The following is a 20,741-nucleotide window of genomic DNA, read 5'->3' as shown; positions in this document are numbered from 1 at the left end:
CCGTCTCTGGAAGGCTCTCCTAGCTCGGAAGGCTCGGCGCGGCTGGTGAGTTCCCCGCAGCAGCTGGAGGCCGAGCTATAAATAGCGCGGGGCGGGAAGCGCCGGGCGGAGGGGGAGCGGGCGGGAGATTCCGGGCTCTCCCCTCCGCCCGCCGCGGCGCGTGCTCTGCCGGGGAAGCCGGCGCAGCGGGGCGGCCTTAACCCCCGCGGCGCCCGGCCGCTCCGAGCGCCCCCGGCCGGCTCGAGAGGGCGAGCACGCCGGCAGTGGACACCCAGATGCCTTTGTAACCATGCACAGGGGGAATCACAGTCTGTGCTCTCCCTACCACCCCCCCTCCGTTTCCTCGGAAGCGCCGGGTAACACCCGAAATTCGGCCCTGCAACACACGCGCGCGCGCGCGCGCACACACACACACACACACACACACACACACGAGTATTTGTTCCGTGTCTTTTTTCCCCCCTCCCCTTTCTTTCTTTGAGCGGCTTACATCCAAATCTTAAAATTAAAACCATCCCCAAATTTGGTCTTGGGGATAATGCTGGCTTTCGTATTTCGGCGCAGGGTGCCCTCCCCTGCGCTGCTGGTGCTGCTTAAAGAAGGTTACTTTCCTCGGGAGGGAACGATCAAGGCGGGGAAAGTGTGTGTGTGTGTATGCGTGTGGTTCATTTGGGGCGCAGGCACACCCCTCCGTGGCCTCAAGGTCGGCAATAGCCTGAGCACTCGGGGGCCCCGCCGATCGGGCTTGTCCCTGCCAGTCAAGGACTCGACAAGGAGGGAGTCCCCAGTCCCGGCAGGGCAGCCTGCGAGCGGGGTCGGTGTTGAGCACCCTCGGTGCGGAAGAGGCACGCGCGAGGAGCTGGGTTCTCCGAAGGTGGAGCCCGAGCGGCAGCCCCCGCCGCGCCCCCCGCCAGGCCCCCGCGCCCCCCCACCCAGGTTACCCGGCGGGTGCTGGGCGCCCCGGACCCCGGGAGGAGGGAGGGGCGCGGCGCCCTCCCGGGCCGAGAGCTGTCACAGAATCTGACACCCGGAGAGGCAGCTGGTCCCTGGCCAGGACTCCCGATCCTTCTCAAATGGAAACAGTTCCTCCCAGGGAACCTGCCGGAATTCTCCGTGGAATCTCACTTGGGCTTTGCCTCCTGGCGCATTTCACCAAGGCCGCATTTACCACTTTGAGGCAAGGAAGGCTCCAGATGGAAAGGGGCTTCTGGTGGCAGAACGAGGTAAGCTCTCGATTGAGGTGGCATTGACTGGGGTGGGCGGCACAGATTTAATGGGGACCATCCCCCTCCCCCTCAGGTGAGATGGTGAAATGAAGTTTCCCTTGGGCTTCCACTCCTCCCCTGGCCCCCTCCCCGACCCTCTTTCTGCTTTACCTTTGCCCCGCCCCCACTCATGCCTTAAAAAGAAAAATTCCCTTGGGTGGGTGGTGGGGGTGGAGGGACTCCTTTATGTTTTTATTTTAGGCGTTTTAATGTTCTAGAGGCCGGGGCCTCAGTGCCACCCGAAATCTCCCATGTCCCCTCCATCTCTGTCCCCTCCTGTCCTTTCTCCCTTGCCTTACCTCTTCACTCCCCACTTTCCTCATCCAGTCTACTTTTATATCTTTGCCAAAACCCCTTGCCGACTTTCCTTTCTCCTCTTTGAAGATATGTACGAAAATAAAGGGAGAGAGGGAGAATGTCGTGATTTTGTGTGTAACGCGGTGCTGGGGTTAGAAGGTGTGTGGGTTGATGGCTCCCTTACTCTGCGCTGTTACTCAGCCTTTTCACGTGTGGGATGACTGGACCATTTTTTGGAAAATCAACAGCCCCCCAAACTTTTCCCCAAGTACTCTCTACTTTCTTCCAGGCTGTGGGAAGGGGCATCTGCGAGACCAGGGGGAGAGACCAGAACCTGTGGGCCCAGAGGAGGCTCATTAGGTCCAGGCTGGTTTGGTGCCTTCTGCTGGGCAGACATGGGGTCGTGATAATGATAGTCACGCATTAATAATTGTAATCGACATTTATGGAGCACTTGCTATGCTCGTTGGCATTGTTCTAAGAACTTTGCAAACATTAACTCATTGAAACCTCACAATAACCCTGTGAGGTGAGGACTACTATTATCTCTTTTGTAGATGGCACCACTCACGGACAGATGATTTAAGTAATGTGTTCGTGATCACATAGCGAGGAATGGGGGCGCTGAAATTGCAACTCAAGAGGGTTGACTATGGACCACAACTCTGAATCCTGAACATATCTCTGTCTTCGCAGATTAATCCATCCACTCTGTGCTTGGCACTGTTCTAGGCCCTGAAGGTGGAGGAGTGAGCGAAGCAAGCAAGGTCCTTGGAGTTTATATTTTAGTTGAGGGAGGCAGATAACCTATCGGTTAACAAAGCAGATAATTTCAGGACATAGTAGATACCACAAAGAAAAGAGAGCAGAGTGATGCACTGGAGAGTGGTAGCCTCACATAGACAGTGGTCAGGGAAGTTCTCCTTACGTGGACTTTGGACATTCAAGCATTCAAGAGAGGAAATACCAATAGCCAGGGAAGGGGCACCTGGGTGGCACAGGGGGTTAAGTGTCTGACTCTTTTTAAAAAATTTTTTTAATGTTCTTATTTATTTTTCATAGAGAAAGAGAGAGGGAATGGGAGAGGGGCAGAGAGAGAGAGAGGGAGACACAGAATCTGAAGCAGGCTTCAGGCTCTGAGCTGTCAGTACAGATCCCCCCACGGGGCTTGAACTCACAAACTGTGAGATCATGACCTGAGCCGAAGTCCAGATGCTCAACCGACTGAGCCACCCAGGGACCCCTGTCTGACTCTTGATGTCAGCTCAGGTCTTGATCTCTGGGTCAGTGAGTTCAATCCACATGTTGGGCCTACTTAAAAAAAAATAGCCACAGAACCTATGAAGTGACAAATATTACCTTTAGTAATCAGGGAAATGTAAATCAAGGCCCCTTGAGATTTCCATATATACCCATTTGGTTGACCCCAAATGACAGTTTGACCTTATTAAGTGATTGAATAGGATGTAGCTTTGCAGGACCTTCCAACATCACTGGTGGCAGTATGAATTGGTACAAAGACTCTGGGAAACAGTTTCATATTGTATCCTAATTTGAACATATACCTGTGGTTGAACAGTTCAACTTATTTCTAGGTTTATATCTATGAGAAACTCTTGCACATTCAACAGCAGACATGTATTTGAATAAATGTAACAGTCTGGTTCTCAATGATGAAAATCTGGAATGAACTCCAGCATCTGTACTTGAAGAGTAGATGAATATTCTGATATTGTCACACAGAGGAATATTATATAGCAGTCAAAAATGAAATAAACCAAATGACATAATAGTATGATTAGATTTTAGCAATGTATCATTAAATTTTTTTTAACGTTTATTTGTTTTTGAGACAGAGAGAGACAGAGCATTAATGGGGGAGGGTCATAGAGAGAGGCAGACACAGAATATGAAACAGAATCTGAACAGAATCTGAGCTGTCAGCGCAGAGCCCGACGTGGGGCTTGAATTCACGGACCGTGAGATCATGACCTGAGCTGAAGTCAGACGCTCAACCGACTGAGCCACACAGATGCCCCAGATTTTAGCAATGTATTAAGTGAAAATTAAGTCTAAAAGATTACATAGAGCCTGATAATCTTTTATGACATTAAAAACTGAAATAAAAAACCCTTTTTAGGAAAATGTATACACTTGACCTTTGAACAACGTGGGGGAATTGGAGCATTGACCCTTTGCACAGTCAGAAATCCATGAATAACTTTGGCTTCCCCAGAACTTAACTACTAATTGTGTAATGTTGACTGGAAGCCTTATTGATCACATGAGCAGTTGATTAATGCATGTTATATGTTATATGTATTATATACTGTATTTTTATAATACCCAACTTTTTCTTATTTTTTTTTCAGTATTCCTAGACTTCATGGTTCACCTGTGAGTTTTTTCAAATTGTTGCAAATCTCCAAAAAATTTTTCCAATATATTTGTTGAAAAAAATCCACATATAAATGGATTCACACAACTCAAGCCTGTGTTGTTCAAAGGTCAAGTGTATTTATAGATGTAATAACATTATATAAATAGGAAAGCAAGACAATGAGGAACGTGAAATCTGTGCTAATGCCTACCTCCAGTAGGGAGAAGCCGGGGGACCATATGGTTCATTAGACCCAAGTCAGTGGCAAGGTCCCAGCTGTGTTTTGGCTTAGGGCCAGGTACACATACTTCTTACATTATTAAAAATAACTAGTAAATAATGAAGTGTGGCTGAGACTACATGAGCTAATGATGACAGTAGATGCTAAGCCAAATATTAAGACTAGTCCTGTTCTATGTACTGTGGTCCAAAGTTAGCAGGTAGGAAAGAACACAGGTAGGCACCTCAGTCAGAGGGCAGGGAGCTGGATGTTTTTAAGGAGGAGAACAGTGACCCGAGTAAGGGCAGGCCAGGAGATCATGTTGGGCCTTGGACATCAAGGGAGAGAATGAATGGTTTTGAGCAGGGAGTGAAATGATTGGGTTTAAGATTTTAAAAGACCGCTCTGGATGCTGTGTGGAGAACAGACTCTGGGACCCTCACTTGCAGTGGTAGGGAGAAAAGAGTGGCGGGGGTGTGACCTTGTTTCTGCAAGTTATATACTACACTGGGGGCCAGCCTGGGGGTCAAGTGGAAGGGTTGCAATTCAGCCCGTGTCCCGCTTGCTGGTGGACATCCTTGTGCTGAGCAGTGAAGGCCTGGAGGGAGGGCACCTTCTCATCTGTGCTCAGAGGGCTCTGTTGGCCAGGAGTAGCCCAGTGGTGGATCAGGCTGATAACAATAAACTTGAAGTGAGTATGTTTAGGATGTGTTTTGGAGGCAGAATGGACAGGTCTGTGGATGGAGTGGATGTAGGGATTTGAAAGGGAAGGAGAAGAGTCAAAAATAACCACTGGATGTTTATTTGACTGTGAGGAAATCAATTCTGTTCCTAGAGAAGAGGAAGAGCGGGTGAGGCAAGAAAATCATATTTTAGATATATTAATTTTGAAATGCTGTTAGAGGGCCAGGTAAAAATCCTGGGTCGGGAGCCAGGTGTGAGTCTGAAGCTTGAGGGAGAATATGGGGGGACAGACATAAATGTGGGAACTATAAACCTGCCTATGGTGGAGTTCGAGTTCCTCCACTTGGTTGTCATTGTCAGATTGGGAATTCCTGGGGGCAGAGAAATTTTTGTCTTTCTTATCCCCAGAGAGTATAAAGTAAAATAGATTATCGGTAAAAGCGGGTTGACCAGATGACTGAGGATATAAATACTGTAAGTGTGAAGGAATTGAGGGGAAGTGGGGAAGTGTCCCAGGGGTCTGGACCCCAGCAGTGTCTAAAGGTGGAGACTGTGTGGTTTTCAATCCTTCCTGAGGGTAAAGCAGGTCTGATGGTGGTGCCAGCCCCTTAGGAGGGTATGACCCAGGGTTCTTGGGGCCAGTGTCACATGTGGGTACCCAGAGTTATTCAGAGCAGCCAGAAATGGTGAGGAGTAGGGAGTGAAGATACAGAGCAGCCGGGAGAGCCCCGAGGGTCAGAGAAGGACGATGAGGGGGCATTGAGCTAGACATGGGAACTCCGTAGCATGCAGAGGCCCGTGGGCATAGGGACGGAGTGAAATCAGGAAGAGGAGAGAGGACCTTCTGGTGCCAGGCCTGAGCGACTGGCCCTGCTCTATTGCATTAGGGCCTGACAAGGTTCTCTTGTGTCACCATGTCCCATCACTCTGCTGACATTGAGCCCCCAGCACTACCACGTCATTGTAGTTCACCTCTCTTTGCTTGTCAGTCCCCTCCCCTTATCCCTATTCACTGTCCTGTCTATAGCACCAGCATAGTGGCTGGCTCATGGTATGTGTGCAGGATCACAGAACGAAGAGACGGAGGACGGGGAGAAATTCTCGCTTGCTTGGCCAATCAAGAGGAGAGCACCCCATTCTCATTAATGATGAAGGCACAGGACCTCTCTTTCTTCAGTCAAGTCCACTATTGCTTAAGACTGTAGGCTTTGGAGGAAGAACAGAGGGAGAGTTCAATTCTGGCTCTACCACATGGAGCTTGGGGAGGCCACCGAACCTCTCTGAGTTCCTCCATTTCTTCATCTATAAAATGTGGATAGGAACAAAAGCTCCTTTCTATTGTCATTGTGAGTTTTCAATGCGATAATGAGGTGAAGCTTCTTAGTGCAGTGCCTGGCATGTAATAAGCCTCCGAAGATTAGCTGTTATGATCTTTCAGGGCATTTCATTATCAATACCTCCTGTGTTGACCAAAGTTAAGGCATGCTTCTAATTTTGAGAATTTAGGCTCTTTGTCCCGAGGAGCCCATGCTCTGGCAGTGAGGTGGTGGCCATTTTTGGCAGATGGGAAACCATCCCTGGGCACACAGGCGTTTGCAGTTTCCTCTCTCACATTATGTCACATGGTTTTCCACTACACGTAATTCACGGCCAGCCAGGAGTCTGAAAACAGTGAAGATTCAGAATTTATTCATTCAACATTCCATCAACAGTGACTGAATATCTTCCTATGTAAATGGAGACGCAGTGATGACTAACACACGGTCCCTGCTTTCAAGGAAATCACAGTCTACTTAGGGAGGCAGATAAATAGACAACTAGAACCTACACATTCATGGGATCACTTTTGGTGCAGGTCCCCAACCCCAAGACCTCTGCCCCCCCCCCCCCCATTCCCCCAGTGCTGGGAAGAATGATGTGAACTTAGTACTAGTGAGAGTCCCTTGTGTCTACACATATACTTACAATGTACAAATCACGTTCACTTTGGGTTATTACATGTGGTTTTCCTACCAGCTTTGTGAAATAGGTAGAGCTTCCTGCTCTCATTTTATGAATGAAATCCAAGACTCCATTGAGTAGCTGCTTCGAAGTAAGGCAGACTGCCTTATGTGGGACACTGCCATGACCTGTCTTCCAGCCTCTATCATTGCCCTTCCATTGTTCTTATTCAGGGATCTGTCTAGCTCACCATCCTTGGGGGCTGAGGGTTTAGTTTTGATTCTGAGTTCACACCCTTGGATTGGATGGCCAAGTTTAGCCTGCCTGTTGCGACCTTTGCCCTCTGGAGACTCAAGCTGACCACTCATCCCGTGCAGGTGGCTTTGTGCAACTCTGCCAATCTTCAGGCCACCTTCTTGGTATTTACTGGCCAGGAGGGCAAAGCCCAGGTAGGGGTTCATGATGGTTACCTTGGGGGAAGGGATCAGTGATAGACGCTAGGTTGCTGAGCTGTGCTTGGGCAGCTGGGAAGCAGAGGAAGCGGCAGGGGAAGCAATCTTTTCATTTCTCAGTAGTAGAGCTGGCTGATTCTCTTGGCTGGGGCACGAGTATACGAGTCACTGTAGTCTCCCTACAAATGGAATGACTTCCATTTTATCAGAGAGGCTTTAATGACGGTGGGTCACTTGCAAAATACATGAGAGTCTTCTATAGACTATATGTGTGATTACAAACTGGCGTATGGCTATTTACGTAAGGAATATGTCTCCTTAAAAAACTTAGTCGGGGAAAGTAAAGCTCATAGACGTATCTGTTGCATGATCGTCACACGGGAAAGTGAGTTTGCTGACAGCCTGTGTTTTTCCAGTCTACATCATCTTTGAATTTAAATAGGAAGTTTGTGAAACAGGGAGAAATAAAAGCCATCATTTATCAAAAAGGAGTTCTTCTGAGAAGGGCTTTTTGAGTTCCATTTGCCTTACTGAGTTAGGGATCAAGTTATAGGTTAATTGACAGGTGAGGAAGTCCTCCTGAAAATTTCTGTTCTGTGTGCAGGAAGAGTAGTCTGATTAGCAAAAATTCTGTGTGTGAGGGTTTGAAGAAATACCTTTGTTTTACTTTCAATTTATGCAGTAATAGGACCAACAAAGTGTCTTGCATTCGAGTCTTTTCCTTGTGGATTAGCATCAGTTGAATATAAACCGGTAAGTCCTTAAAACATTTACTTTTGTTTTAAGGTGGTTAAAATTTGAGGGTGTTGATTTGCTTGGGATAACTCTTCATTGTACTGAGGTGCACTTAGGTACTTGGGTAAACTGGTTCAAAAGAGCCTAATTTTGAAATCTCTGAAACCTAGATCATTCTTTCTTTTTTAAAACATTTTTTTTAATGTTTGTTTATTTTTGAGAGGCAGAGACAGAGCGCGAGCAGGGGAGGGGCAGAGAGAGAGGGAGACACAGAATCCGAAGCAGGCTCCAGGCTCTGAGTGAGCTGTCAGCACAAAGCCAGACACGGGGCTTGAACTCACGAACTGCGAGATCACGACCCGAGCTGAAGTCGATGCTTAACCAACTGAGCCACTCAGGCGCCCCCAACCTACATCATTCTTACTGTAAATTCAAATTGAAAACCGAGCATCCGGTCACGGATAAAGCTGGATTTTTTTGCCTAACTTAAAGGGAAAGATTTTTTTTTCCCACTTCCAGGTTGGAGAAAATGTTACCACGTGACTTGTATTGATGGGTTTGGGCTGTTCTGGAGGCCACAGGCCTTGCCAACTGCAGACTGCTGTGCTCGGAACACCCTTCACACCCGGGCCTCTGTTGTGGGTGTGCAAATTGTTTTATACAGCCCCTCCAATAAATGGAAAAAAAAAGTAAGCCCCAAATGATGATCACGTGAGTGGAGATGCTGGCTGCTCTGGGTCAAGACGTAGCTGGTCAGTTGGCATTGATTGAATCCTCCTGCTAGGCTTTCTACCTCTTCCTGCAAACCAGAAACCTGATTGTCCCTTGTGTGGGACGGTGGAGATTGGTGAAGACACAAGCATCTTACCACAGGCAGACCAGATGAGTGTTTCTCAGATTCATGCTTTCAAATCACAGATTCCTGGGCCCTACTCTCTGAGATTCTGACTCAGTGTCTGAATTTCCCCACATGTTTGTGTCTAACAAGGGTCCTGGTGATGCCAATGTCGTAGGGCGGTTGAACGTGCCAAGCACTTCAAACTGTCATAACTTTGAAGGAAGTCAGTTGGCAACAGTGGAAACGCTGTTCAGAAACGCTGTTCAGAAACGGAAGTCACCAGAACACGACCGGTACAGCAGAGGCAGATGAGGCAGTGTTGAGGGTGACCCACTGTCCACTTTGACCAGACAGTCCTGGTTTTAGCACTAAAAGCCACGTGTTCCAGGGAAACCACTCTGTCCCAGGCACGTGGGAAGGTTGGTCACCCCAAAAGCATGCTAGGTTGGCTTATCATAGCTGCTTTATCCTGCTTGAAGTGATTGTGTTTCACTTACATTTTATTTAAATTTAATTTTTTAAATATTTATTTTTGAGGGAGAGGGAGAGATAGAGCATGAGTGGGGGAGGGGCAGAGAAAGAGGGAGACACAGAATCTGAAGAGGCTCCAGGCTCTGAGCTGTCAGCATAGAGCCCGATGTGGGGCTTGAACTCATGAACCATGAGATCATGACCTGAGCCAAAGTTGCACACTTAACCGACTGAGCCACCCAGGCACCCCTGTGTTTCACTTAAATTTTAAACCCAAGACAAGCCATAGTGCATACGGTGAAATGACATACAACCATGTACAGTTGTGGCCTGCCAGGTGGAATCTTCAGCTTTTTAAAATCTCTTTTCTCACAAGTTGTGGTAGATCAAGGGTACCCAAACTTGCCTTTACTTTGGAATTACCTGGGGAGCTTAAAAACAACAACAGAAGCCTGTGGTCTACACCTACCCAATTGTGAATTAATTGGTTTAGGGTGTGCCCTAAATTGGCTTTAGGTGCAGCTCATAGAGTTTTTCAAGGTCCCAGGATGATTTTTACTCTGCAGGCGGGTCCGGAGATCGCCGTAGTCTATGGTCATCAAAGATGGAGCCCTGCATACCTCCCTCTGTCTGGAGAGGTGCCATTATCACATCAAGAGATAGTATATCTTTCCTGTTCCTTGAGTCACGGCTGCCTTTGTGACTTGTTTTGAACAATAAGAGTCAATGGAAGTGAATTCTGGGGCTTGAGAGGCCAGGCCATAAGAGAACTGGTAGCTTTTGTTTCTTCTTGGAAGCCAGCCTGCCTGTGAGAGATCAGACTACCCTGAGCACACACTGCTGTGAGGAGGCTGCAGCTCACCTGGGGGAGGTGAGCCACCTTGCAAAGGCGTGGGGAGGCCCAGAGAGGTGAGTGACACTTTCTTGGATCTGCTAGTGTTGCAGGATTTTTTACCACAATACCTGGGATTCGTTGTCTCCCCGCTTGGAAGAACGGAGAGGTGGACACAAAATGAGCAACAGGCCAAGGTTTATTAGAATATAAGATCCGAGAGGAAGAGTAGTAGGAAAGCTCTCTTTATAGAGAGGGGACATTGGAAAATGAATGCCTGAGGATGCTAGGCCAGGGTCCTTGTTTTATAAGGTTCTGGTCAGCAACCCCCGCCCTTCCCTTCCCCCTCGTTCCTTCTCAGGTTCTACCCTTATTGGTTTGATAGCTCCAGGTGCTGGGCTGCCCATTCCTGACTGGCTCCATTGCATTGCGTGAGGGGTGGTCTATGGCCACACTTAGGTCTTTTGTCAAATTCCTGAGGGAAACCCTTGGGGGAGGAGGTGGGCTCTGTTACATTCTGAAGAGGAACCTCTCATCTGAGGGGGTTTGCTGTGGTCAGACGCTCCCAGCACCTTTCCAAAATAGGTGTTTTTCCCCACCCAGGGACCTCAGGCCCTAACCTTGCCCTCTTTGCCTACTGACTCCTATCTTCTCTCATCATACTAACCCAGCCAACAGCTGAATTTGGCCACTCGAGTGACTCCAGCTGCGGCCGCCAGGATTGGAACCATGAGGGCCAGACCCCCTCATCTTTGCCTTAAGTCATTTCATTTTGGGTGGTTTGCTATGGAACAATATATAGCTCAGGCACAAGTGTATTCCTTGCACTTACTGGTAATAAAAATAGAAAGGGGGCATTTCGGAAGGCCTGTGTAAATGCGGACTAGTTTGTTGTCTCCAGGTTAAAGTGCAAAGCCAGGCTATACTGTTGAATATTAGAAGGGAAATCATTAATTATGAATTTTTTATTTTATTATTTATTTTTTTAATGTTTAGTTTTGAGAGAGAGACAGAGTGTGAGTGGAGGAGAGGCAGAGAGAGAGGGAGATGCAGAATTTGAAGCAGGCTCCAGGCTCTGAGCTGTCAGCACAGAGCCTGATGTGGGGCTCGAACTCACGGGCTGTGAGATCATGACCTGAGCCGAAGTCGGACGCTTAACTGACTGAGCTACCCATGTGCCCCGAAGTTATGAATTATATTAATAAGATGATTGGCGATAGCATGCAGGGAGATTTCACTGTTTCCAACGTGATAGCTTCAACAATGCCCCGCTCTTACAGCTTCCCGAAAGGAGAGCTGAAGGCAGTGCTCAGAGTGCTGTTTGTGTGTCTGGGGTGTGCACCATCCTGGGGCATGGAGGTGAACAAGGCAAGAGAGAAGGCGACGTGATGCTGTTGAATGCCACGTATCCACACACTAGCTGCTGTTTAACAGTGAGCTGGCATGAAGCACACTCTTCTGGGGCTTCTTGCAAAGGAGGAACCATTCTTTGGGGTAGTTCGTGGAAAGAAAGAGAAAGAGGAACATAGCTTCCCAGCTTCCTCTTACTTTTTCATGGAGGACGTTTTACCCCATGGGGGTGCTGATGCCGTGTACTCCTGGCTCTCAGTGGCTGCTCAGGAATCCAGACACAGTGCCACGCAATACGTTGTTTTTTTCCCAAGCCCGAAAATGGAGGGATGCCTGTGTGTGAATGCGGTGCTCACCAAGAGAGGCACAGGAGGAAGACGGTGAGGGAATCCGAGAAGGTGCAGAATATTTTTGTGTGGTTTTTGCTGGTTTGGTTTTTACCAACACAGATACTATGGGTTATCTTGCATCGTTACTCCTCTTGTGGACTCTGTTCTGAAACTGAGATTACCCGTTGGTATAGATTCTGCTGTTAGCCATATGCGCGGTATGAATTCCAGCACAAATGCAGTATTAGTCTTTTCCCGCCCAGTTATCTGACAGAACATTCTCCCTGGATGTTTGCAACATGGTCGCATCAGCTCCGCTTTCATCTTGGTGCTAATTTTACTGTTTTGCAGTCTTTTCTGGTAGAGAAGACAGCATGTGCATGCTTTATAGCCTTGCGAGTAGACACCAGTGAGCTGTCCCTTCTGAACGTCCGTCTTTTTTGATGAGCTGTTACCTCTTTTCTGAGTCAGGTCTTTTTTTTTTTTTTTTTTGCAACGGGGAAAGAGAGTTTTGAGTATAAACATGATGCCACGTTTAGTTATTTCATGAGGCTGGACGTTTCCTAAATATCACTGGCTTTCTATGACTGGTACCGTTCTATTTTGCAACCTAGTCCCACCTTGACTGTGGGAGCCTTTCTGGAAGGGAATCAAACGTCCGTTTAACACGCTGAGTCGTTTCTTGTTCGGTGCATCGTTTTTCTGGAGCAAAATTGTTTTCCTTGGTTTCTCTGCAATATGTTGATGAAACTTTTCTCTTTTTTTTTCCTTCTTTTTTTTTTTGTTTTTTTGTTTTTTTAATGCTTTTAATTGCTTCGTGTACATAAGCGGCAAAGATCACCTAACTTCAAAAGGGTGGACAAAAAGAATTTGGCCGCAGTTACAGTCTGTGGAGTTAATCTGGCCATTGCTTTTCCTGTGGACAAGTAACCCCTGCTTCTGTTTCCCATAATTGAGGTAATGGATTGACTTCAGTGACAGCCACCATTTTCCTTTCCTGTTGGGGGTACTGAGTGGTGAGCTCCCTCTCATTTTTAATAGAAATATCTCTAAGCCGTAAGCATGAAACACCGATGAAACAGAGCAAGATAGAAAGGTTTGGAGAACACCTCATACGTGAGTTCCCTCCTCATGTTGAAGCAATTCCGGGGTCTTTTGGTAAAGAAAAGTCCTAAGCCTGTGGTATCGTTTTTTAGCGCCCCTTCCCATGTTCACCTTATTCTCAAATGGAGGAGATGTGGCGTGCCCTTAGTGTCCAGGTAGTAGTCTATGCTTCCTAGGAGGCTGGAAGTGAGCAAGTGATAGATCTTTGGACCTAATTGTTGCTGTTGAATGAAAGGTAAAATCTGTATGTGAAGATAACAGAGGTGTTGTCTTATTGGACTCTGCTTTAGTGAGTGAAAGAGCTCCAATTCAAGGAGACTCAAAAAAAAGGAATTGGTTGGCTCAGAGAAGACCAAGGCTGTGTGTAGGACCACCTTGTGTCCAGGATTCAAGCAGTGATAGAACTCTCCCTTTTTCTTGCCGCTATTTATTTTTTTTAAGAGACTTTTAATTTAATTTAATTTTTTTAAATTTACATCAAATTAGTTAGCATATAGCGCAACAATGATTTCAGGAGTAGATTCCTTAGTGCCCCTTACCCAGTTAGCCCACCCCCCTCCCACAACCCCTCCAGTAACCCTCTGTTTCTTCTCCATATTTATGAGTCTCTTCTGTTTTGTCCCCCTCCCTGTTTTTAGATTATTTTTGTTTCCCTTCCCTTATGTTCATCTGTTTTGTCTCTAAAAGTCCTCATGTGAGTGAAGTCATAGGATTTTTGTCTTTCTCTGACCAATTTCACTTAGCATAATACCTTCCAGTTCCATTCATGTAGTTGCAAATGGCAAGATTTCATTCTTTTTGATTGCCGAGTAATACTCCATTGTATATGTATATACCACATCTTCTTTATCCATTCGTCCACCGATGGACATTTGGGGTCTTTCCATACTTTGGCTATTGTGGATAGTGCTGCTAGAAACATAGGTGTGCGTGTGCCCCTTCGAAACAGCATACCTGTATCCCTTGGATAAATATCTGATTTCCTCACGAAAAATTCAAGATGCTATACAGAAAAATGGAAAAGGGTGTCAGACTGATAAAAACAAAAACAATAACAAAGCAAAACAAAAACAAAAACAAAACTCCTGAAAAACAAAGTCAAAACAAACAAACACACAAAAGACCAAAAAACCCCCAAATACCCGCTGCTCTGGGAGAGTAGCAAAAAAACTTCAGCTTTGAGAACTCACATACCTAATTTTGACAGTTACCTGACATTGAACCCAAGTTTCAGGGGTAGAGAATCACATTAACTGAGCCAAGAGAGACTGATGTATAAACCAAGTGCTGATTTATTATTTTATGATGAGAAGGGCATTCAAATAACTTCAAATGCCAATGTTGACAGAGCAGTCCACTTTTTTCCTCTTAGGCATGCCATGAGAAAAGCCAATCATAAGAAATCTGTTAAACAAGGATGGGTTGGAACAAGGGGAGATAGTGTAATGGTCCACAGTAGAATCTGCCTCGGGATCCCGAGAACTGGGATTCCTAGGGACAGAACAGCGTTGTTCTGGGTGGTACGCAGAGAGTCTCTGTGAGAATTGGGGCTTTTTTTTTTTTGGTCAGTCTTTAGCAAAGTGTGGCCCTAACCCACTGCATGAGAGTCATCAGAAGGTTGACAAAATGCCGATTTCTGTTTTCACCCAGACTTCCTGAACTGAAACCGATGAAAGCAGTCTACATTTTCCATCTCTCCCTCCCCTGGTTTTCCCTCTGTTGTATGAGACTTACTCCTCTAAAGCTAATCAAACCCTTCTGTTCACACAGTCTTTATTCTAGCAGGATGTAGATAATTAGATTTCTACTTAATGAATTATTAAACATCTCGGTTTTGACTACCTTTCGTAGCTCTCCATTTAAAGTATTTTTAGATTCATTTTAATTCTAAACTTCTGACAGCACAATTTGGGAAAGAATGGAAATACAGAAGTGTTTTAGTAAAATCCTCTGAAAGTTCCTTGCCATTGTTCTTTCTTTTCTGTGTATGTGGGTCCATACCCCACTCCTCTCACACAGGGGTCTGGGAATATTGTATATAGCATTCAGTTCCTGCTTTATTGGCTCTAATTTAATTTGAGAGCATCTCCCCATACTGTTAACTCACTTGATATTAACGTCTTTCTCAAAATTTTCACTTACTTATTTATGGGCAGAATTTTATTCCCACAAATCATTAGTCCTGTGTACTGTGTGTAGTTTTTACAGGTGTGGAAGAAGGAGATTTTGTATTTTACTTTATTTTTATTTTTTAAAAGTATTTATTTTAGAGAGAGAGAGAATGTGTAAGCAGGGGAAGGGTGGGAGACAGGGAGACAGAGGATCTGAAGCAGGCTCTGTGTTGCCAGGGCAGAGCCCAATGTGGGGCTTGAACTCAGGAACCTTGAGATAATGACCTGAGCTGAAGTGGGTTGCTTAACCACCTGAGCCACCCAGGCAGCTCTTGTGCTTTCCATCGAGATGAAACCTATGGAAGTGCATTTATTTTACCAACAAAAATGAACTTTTTTCCAGGAGGGAGATTTTTTTTTTTCAAGGTAAGTTCTTAATGAGGGAATATTATAACAAAGTCACAGGTGTCAGGGTTGATAGTTCATTGTCACAGGGTTGTCAAGTACATTTAAGCTCCTGTTATTGAAATTGTTCACAGGCAGAACTGTTTTTGCTATGAAATATTCTGGTGCATATATTTTCTGTAACAAATGTACTTAGCCTCAAGATCAGTTGTTCTTGAAAGAAAAGTGTTAGGGGCTCCTGGGGGGCTCAGTCGGTTAAGCGTCTGACTTCGGCTCAGGTCATGATCTTGCATTTGTGAGTTTGAGCCCCACGTGGGGCTCTGCGCTGTCAGTCTGCTTGGGATCCTCTGTCTCCCTCGCTCTTCTCCTCCCCTGTGTGCACTCTCTCTTTCAAAAATAAATAAACATTAAAAAATAAAGATAACTATTGAATAAATTTCTGAATAGTTACATGAAAGATGTCGCCCTTTCTAGAAGACAGACTTGGGCAGAAACTCAACTTTGAGCTTAGACGATAGAGAAGACATCGGGATTTTTACAGAAAATTTATGGCGATATAAAAATTTTAGGGCTACGTATGGTCTCCAGTCCTAGTGATGGACCATTCCAGGTCAGCTTAGCCCTGTCTACACCATGGACCTCAGATTTGCAGCCAGAGCTGCCTGGGTGTCCGTTGATGCTGTTTGTGGGGAAGAAAGCCCAGGCTTTCTTGCTTCTGATGCATACATCTCTGGGTTCCCTGCCCCCTCCCTGCACACAGCTCCCACTGACAGGAGCAATTTCAGGGGCTCTGCTTTCCTGGAGCTGCTGGAGGGGCCAGGTAACAATCCGGAGTGTGAGCATAGCGGAGTGCACTTCCACCAAAGAGAGAGAGGAGAGGAAGAGCCCCAGATGAATGGCTTCCCTTTCTGCTCCTACCTGCAGACTATTCCAAGATGTGGGTGTGTGTGGGGGGGTTATACAGCCTGTCTGGGAACGGCACGGAAGACCCCACAGCCTTCGTTGTCTGTGGTGAAGCCCTTGCCGGCTCGTATGTGCTCCCCTTTGGTTTCTGCCTCACTCTTGCTTCTCTGAGATTCCACCTCACCGATACCACCCCGAGGAGAAGAGTTGGAAAAGTGCCTCTTCACCTTTTGATGGTAGTGGATAAACTAGGGATTAGCCTCTCAAAAATACTTAGGCCAACATCTTTCCAATTCTTTCTTTTCTTTTATTCTTTTATTCTTTATTTTATTTTATTTTTTTAATGTGTACTTATTTTGAGAGAGAGAGCACATGAGCAGCAGAGGGGCAGAGAGAGAGGGAGAGAGAGAGAAGCCCAAGCAGCCTGCGTGCTGTCAGCACAGAGCCCCCGCATGAGGCTCGAACTCACAAATCGTAAGATCATAACCTGAGCTATAACCAAGAGTTGGAAGCTTAACCGACTGAGGCCCTCAGGCACTGCTGAGTTTAGTACAACAGCAATCTGGTGAGGCTCTACTTCCTTAATGGTGTGTATATCTACCCCTTTTTCTTGATCCCCCTCTTGCCCCTCTGTTTCAGGCTGTCAGGATCTCTGACGATTATCTCCTAACTGCACTTCCTGCTGATCTCACCAGCTTCCCATCTCTGGAGCATCATGTCTCCACAGCCTCTTTTTTTTTTTTTTTTTTTTTTTTTAAGTTTATTTATTTATTTTTGAGAGAGAAAGAGATAGAGCAAGCTGGGGAGGGGCAGAGAGAGAGGGAGACAGAGCGAGAATCCCAAGCAGGCTTTGTGCTGTCCGCACAGAGTCCAGCTCAGGGCTCAAACTCATGTACCTTGAGATCATGACCTGAACTGATACCAAGAATTGGAGTCTTAACCAACTGAGCCACCCAGGTGCCCCAAAGCCATCTTTTGCAATGGAGAAATGGTCATGCATGCAGCTGAAACCCTTCAGATAATCCCTGCATGGGATCTGTGCCAGCAGGCCCTGGTAGGTTCACTTCCATTACTTGCCAGACTTCTCTTGTATTGTTCAACCAGCCTGTTTCATGTTTCAGCTATGCTTTGCTATTAAAAAAAATTTTTTTTTACTATTTATTTAAACATTAAATAAATGTTGAGAGAGAGAGAGAGGGGGGTGAGCGTAAGCAGAGGAGGGGTGGAAAGAGAGGGAGACGCAGAATCCGAAGCAGGCTCCAGGCTCTGAGTTGTTATTACAGAGCCTGATGTGGGGCTCGAACTCGTGAATGGGGAGATCATGAGCTGAGCTAAAGTTGGACGCTTAACCAATTGAGCCACCTAGGCACCCCTGTGCTTCTCTATTTAATATTTTCTCAGTGAGCTATGCCTTTACCTGTGTGATTCTTGATCTTTCTTGTTTGTTTCCATCTGGGAATGTCCAGTCTTCCTTCAACAGCTAGTGTAAGCATCCTCTAAGAAATGCTGAGAGATTTTCCTGAGCTGTCTTTATTGTTGTTGGAGGAACACTTGTGTTCGAAATGATATTTTAGGGGAAACTGGAGGTAACTAAGAGACATTCCATGTCCACTCATGGTTAGCAAATAGAGGTCACAGATGGTGTTCAGCACCTAGGCTGCCTCTTTCGGAGGCCAGTGAGCTGTCTGATGGGACCTCCACAGTTAATGTGGGGAGGTTCCCACAGACCAGGAGCTGCTTCCGGTTTCTGCAGGTTCAGAAACTTGTATTTTGCCAGTGTCCTCAGTGATTATTGATATCCTCTGAAAACTAATCAAACTCATGGTGCTGGAGCTGTAAACCCTGCTGACACTGTTATCAGCTGTATTGGGCAACTCCAACTCCAGAGGACTGTGCTGCTACAAATATGGGTCATTAAGAGAGACCGACCTGGGTTCATGTTCACTTAGTGTGTGATGTTGGGCACGTGACCACACCTCTCTGTCACATGTCACAGGTAGAATTGGGGAAGCGATACTTTTTATTACTGAGGAATATGAGGCATGGATATCCTGTTTTCTATTCCAGTCATTTGTACAGAAGTTAATTAAAATTTTCCAAGTTCAAGGAGCCGGTCAATAGTAGATCCAGGATTGAAACCCAAGCAGTTTGGCTCCAAAGTTTGTGTGCTTCATCCCCCATTCTAAAATATTTTCTTAAAGTTGACCACTTTTTTTTGTTGTTGTTCTGTTTAACATGAGATTCATGCAAAGTAATGATTTTTGTGAAATCTTGGGATTGGATGTATTAGCCTTTACATACACATGTATGTGTGTCTGTATTAGATTATGGAAGTAAAGCTAATTAGCTGATACAGTAGAATCCACTCCAGCTGGTTTAAACAGGAAGAATTTTTATTAAAGGGTGTTTGAAAGCTCCCAGGATTTCCAGAAGGCCCAGAGAACTCACCTTGGGAACGATAATCCAGGAATCCTGGCAGCTAGGAAGTACATAACCAGGAGAAATAGCCCCAATCATGGACCCTGCTTTTGGCAAGAACATCATCGCTCTGTTATAGCTGCCACAGAGGACCTTCACCACCTCCAGCCTTGTCAGGAAATCTGAACTCCCACTCTGGGGCACTGGATCACACTGTTTATTCCCACATTGAAATTAAAAATTTTTTTTTTTATATTTTAGAGGGAGGGGGAGAAGAGAGAGCGCGCGAGCAGGGGAGAGGCAGAGAGAGAGAGGGACAGAGAATCTGAAGCAGCTCTGTGCTGACAGCAGAGAGCCTGATGTGGGACTCGAACTCAAGAACAGCGAGATCATGACCTGAGCTGAAGCGGGGATGCTTAATTCACTCAGCCACCCCAGCACCCCTCCCCCACTGAAATTTTGTGAAGGTGTGTCTCTTTGCAAACACATAGGTCACCTGCTTGCGCCATAGCTGCAGGGGATTCCGGGAATGCTGTTTTAGTTTTCCAACCTCTGCAGTTAAGAAGGCAACTTCCAGGGGCCTGAAATAGAGGTGAAGTCAAAATACCGTGTCTGCTGCCACACCCATGAACCTCAACCAAACCGCATTGATGTATTGCCTGCAATCTTCGTATGCGTAGAGTCTATGTCACGTTTGGGGGAAGAGAGCGTGAATGTTTCTATGGTGCTGGTATGGAAAGCACTCAGTAGGTGGTGGGATGGACATTAGTGCCGCTCTTCCCTTTGACTTAGAGCATCTTCCGTGGGCAGCATTCAGAGGATACTATCAGGTTCTCCTTCTAGTCACACTCCTAAGCGACCCCCTAGGAGGTAGAATGTGAAGCATGTGAGTTTCAGAGCCAAACTGCTTGGGTTTCCATCCTGGATCTACCATTGACCAGCTCCTTGTACTTGGAAAATTTAGTTAACTTCTCTGTGCCTCAGTTTACACATCTGTATCATGGAGGTAATGGTACCTACCTCATACGGTAGCCATGAAGATCAGTAAGTTAGTATTTTATTTTATTTTTTAGATTTTTATTTTAAAGAGAACGTGTGCAAGTGGGAGAGAGGGGCAGGGGGAGAGAGAGAGAGATCCCAAGCAAGTTCCATGCTCAGCGTGGAGCCCGACATGGAGCTTGATCCCACGACCCTGGGTCATGACCTGAGCCCAAATCAAGAGTCGGACGCTCAGCCGATTGAGCCACCCAAGCTCTAAGATAAGTTAGTATTTTTAAAGTTTTAAAAACAGTGCTTGAAAAGTAAGTGCTATATAAATGTTTGTTACATAAATTATGTGGTGCTGGGAATGTCTGTTTTCAGATAATATTTACATTTCTGCTTTTATCCACTGCCTGATATCTTATAAGCTATAAGATCGTGCATGGTGAGCATTGTTTATTCAGAGTGACTTTTCTGTGATTACTTACGAATAGGAGGCAACTTTTGTTATAGTTTATATGGACTGGCCCTCTGACATACCATATATGTATATAATATATATTATATATATTATATGTGTATATATATATATATATATATATATTAGTATATACATTATATATATATAATATAAAATCCAAGGCTGTTGTGATAGCTTCTCTGCTCCCTCAGCCAGTGTCCTCTCTCTTTTTTTTCTTTTTTGCTCTGGGTAGCAATTACCTTACTAGAATATTCCCATGAGTTAAGCCCAGGAGGTTTGAAGAGAACAGCATTCCCCCTGCTATAGAACCAAGGATAAGCATGTGGGTTGTTGTTAATTGGCTTGATGATGTTGCCTTTCATTTATTTGCAAAATTTCTTTACCTTGGAGTAACTTCTCATATGCCTGTCCTATTGATACATTCATTCTCTCCTTATAAGTCTGTATTCCAGACTTTCTGCTGATTGTTGATTTAGCATAGAGTTCTTTGATGGCTCTTGATAGTATTTTTGTTGTTCTAAGTTACTGTTACAATAATAACCTT

The 20,741-nt window shown here is 45.7% G+C and overlaps 1 protein-coding gene across 1 annotated transcript in view; it reads left to right on the top strand.

Annotated features, from left to right (window-relative positions):
* The first annotated feature begins 525 nt into the window (after window positions 1-525).
* KCNN2 (potassium calcium-activated channel subfamily N member 2) overlaps window positions 526-20,741 on the top strand; it is a 467,760-nt gene continuing 447,544 nt past the window's right edge. Inside the window, exon 1 of the mRNA XM_019469623.2 lies at window positions 526-1,223. The gene's annotated coding sequence lies outside the window, so the exon portion shown is untranslated. The remainder of the gene's footprint in view (window positions 1,224-20,741) is intronic.

Source organism: Panthera pardus, unplaced genomic scaffold (genome assembly GCF_024362965.1).
Source record: "Panthera pardus isolate Hobbes unplaced genomic scaffold, ASM2436296v1 HiC_scaffold_2, whole genome shotgun sequence".
Lineage (NCBI taxonomy): Eukaryota > Metazoa > Chordata > Mammalia > Carnivora > Felidae > Panthera > Panthera pardus.
The sequence above is the reverse complement of the archived record's forward strand: the minus strand, read 5'-3'. Positions and strand labels throughout refer to the sequence as shown.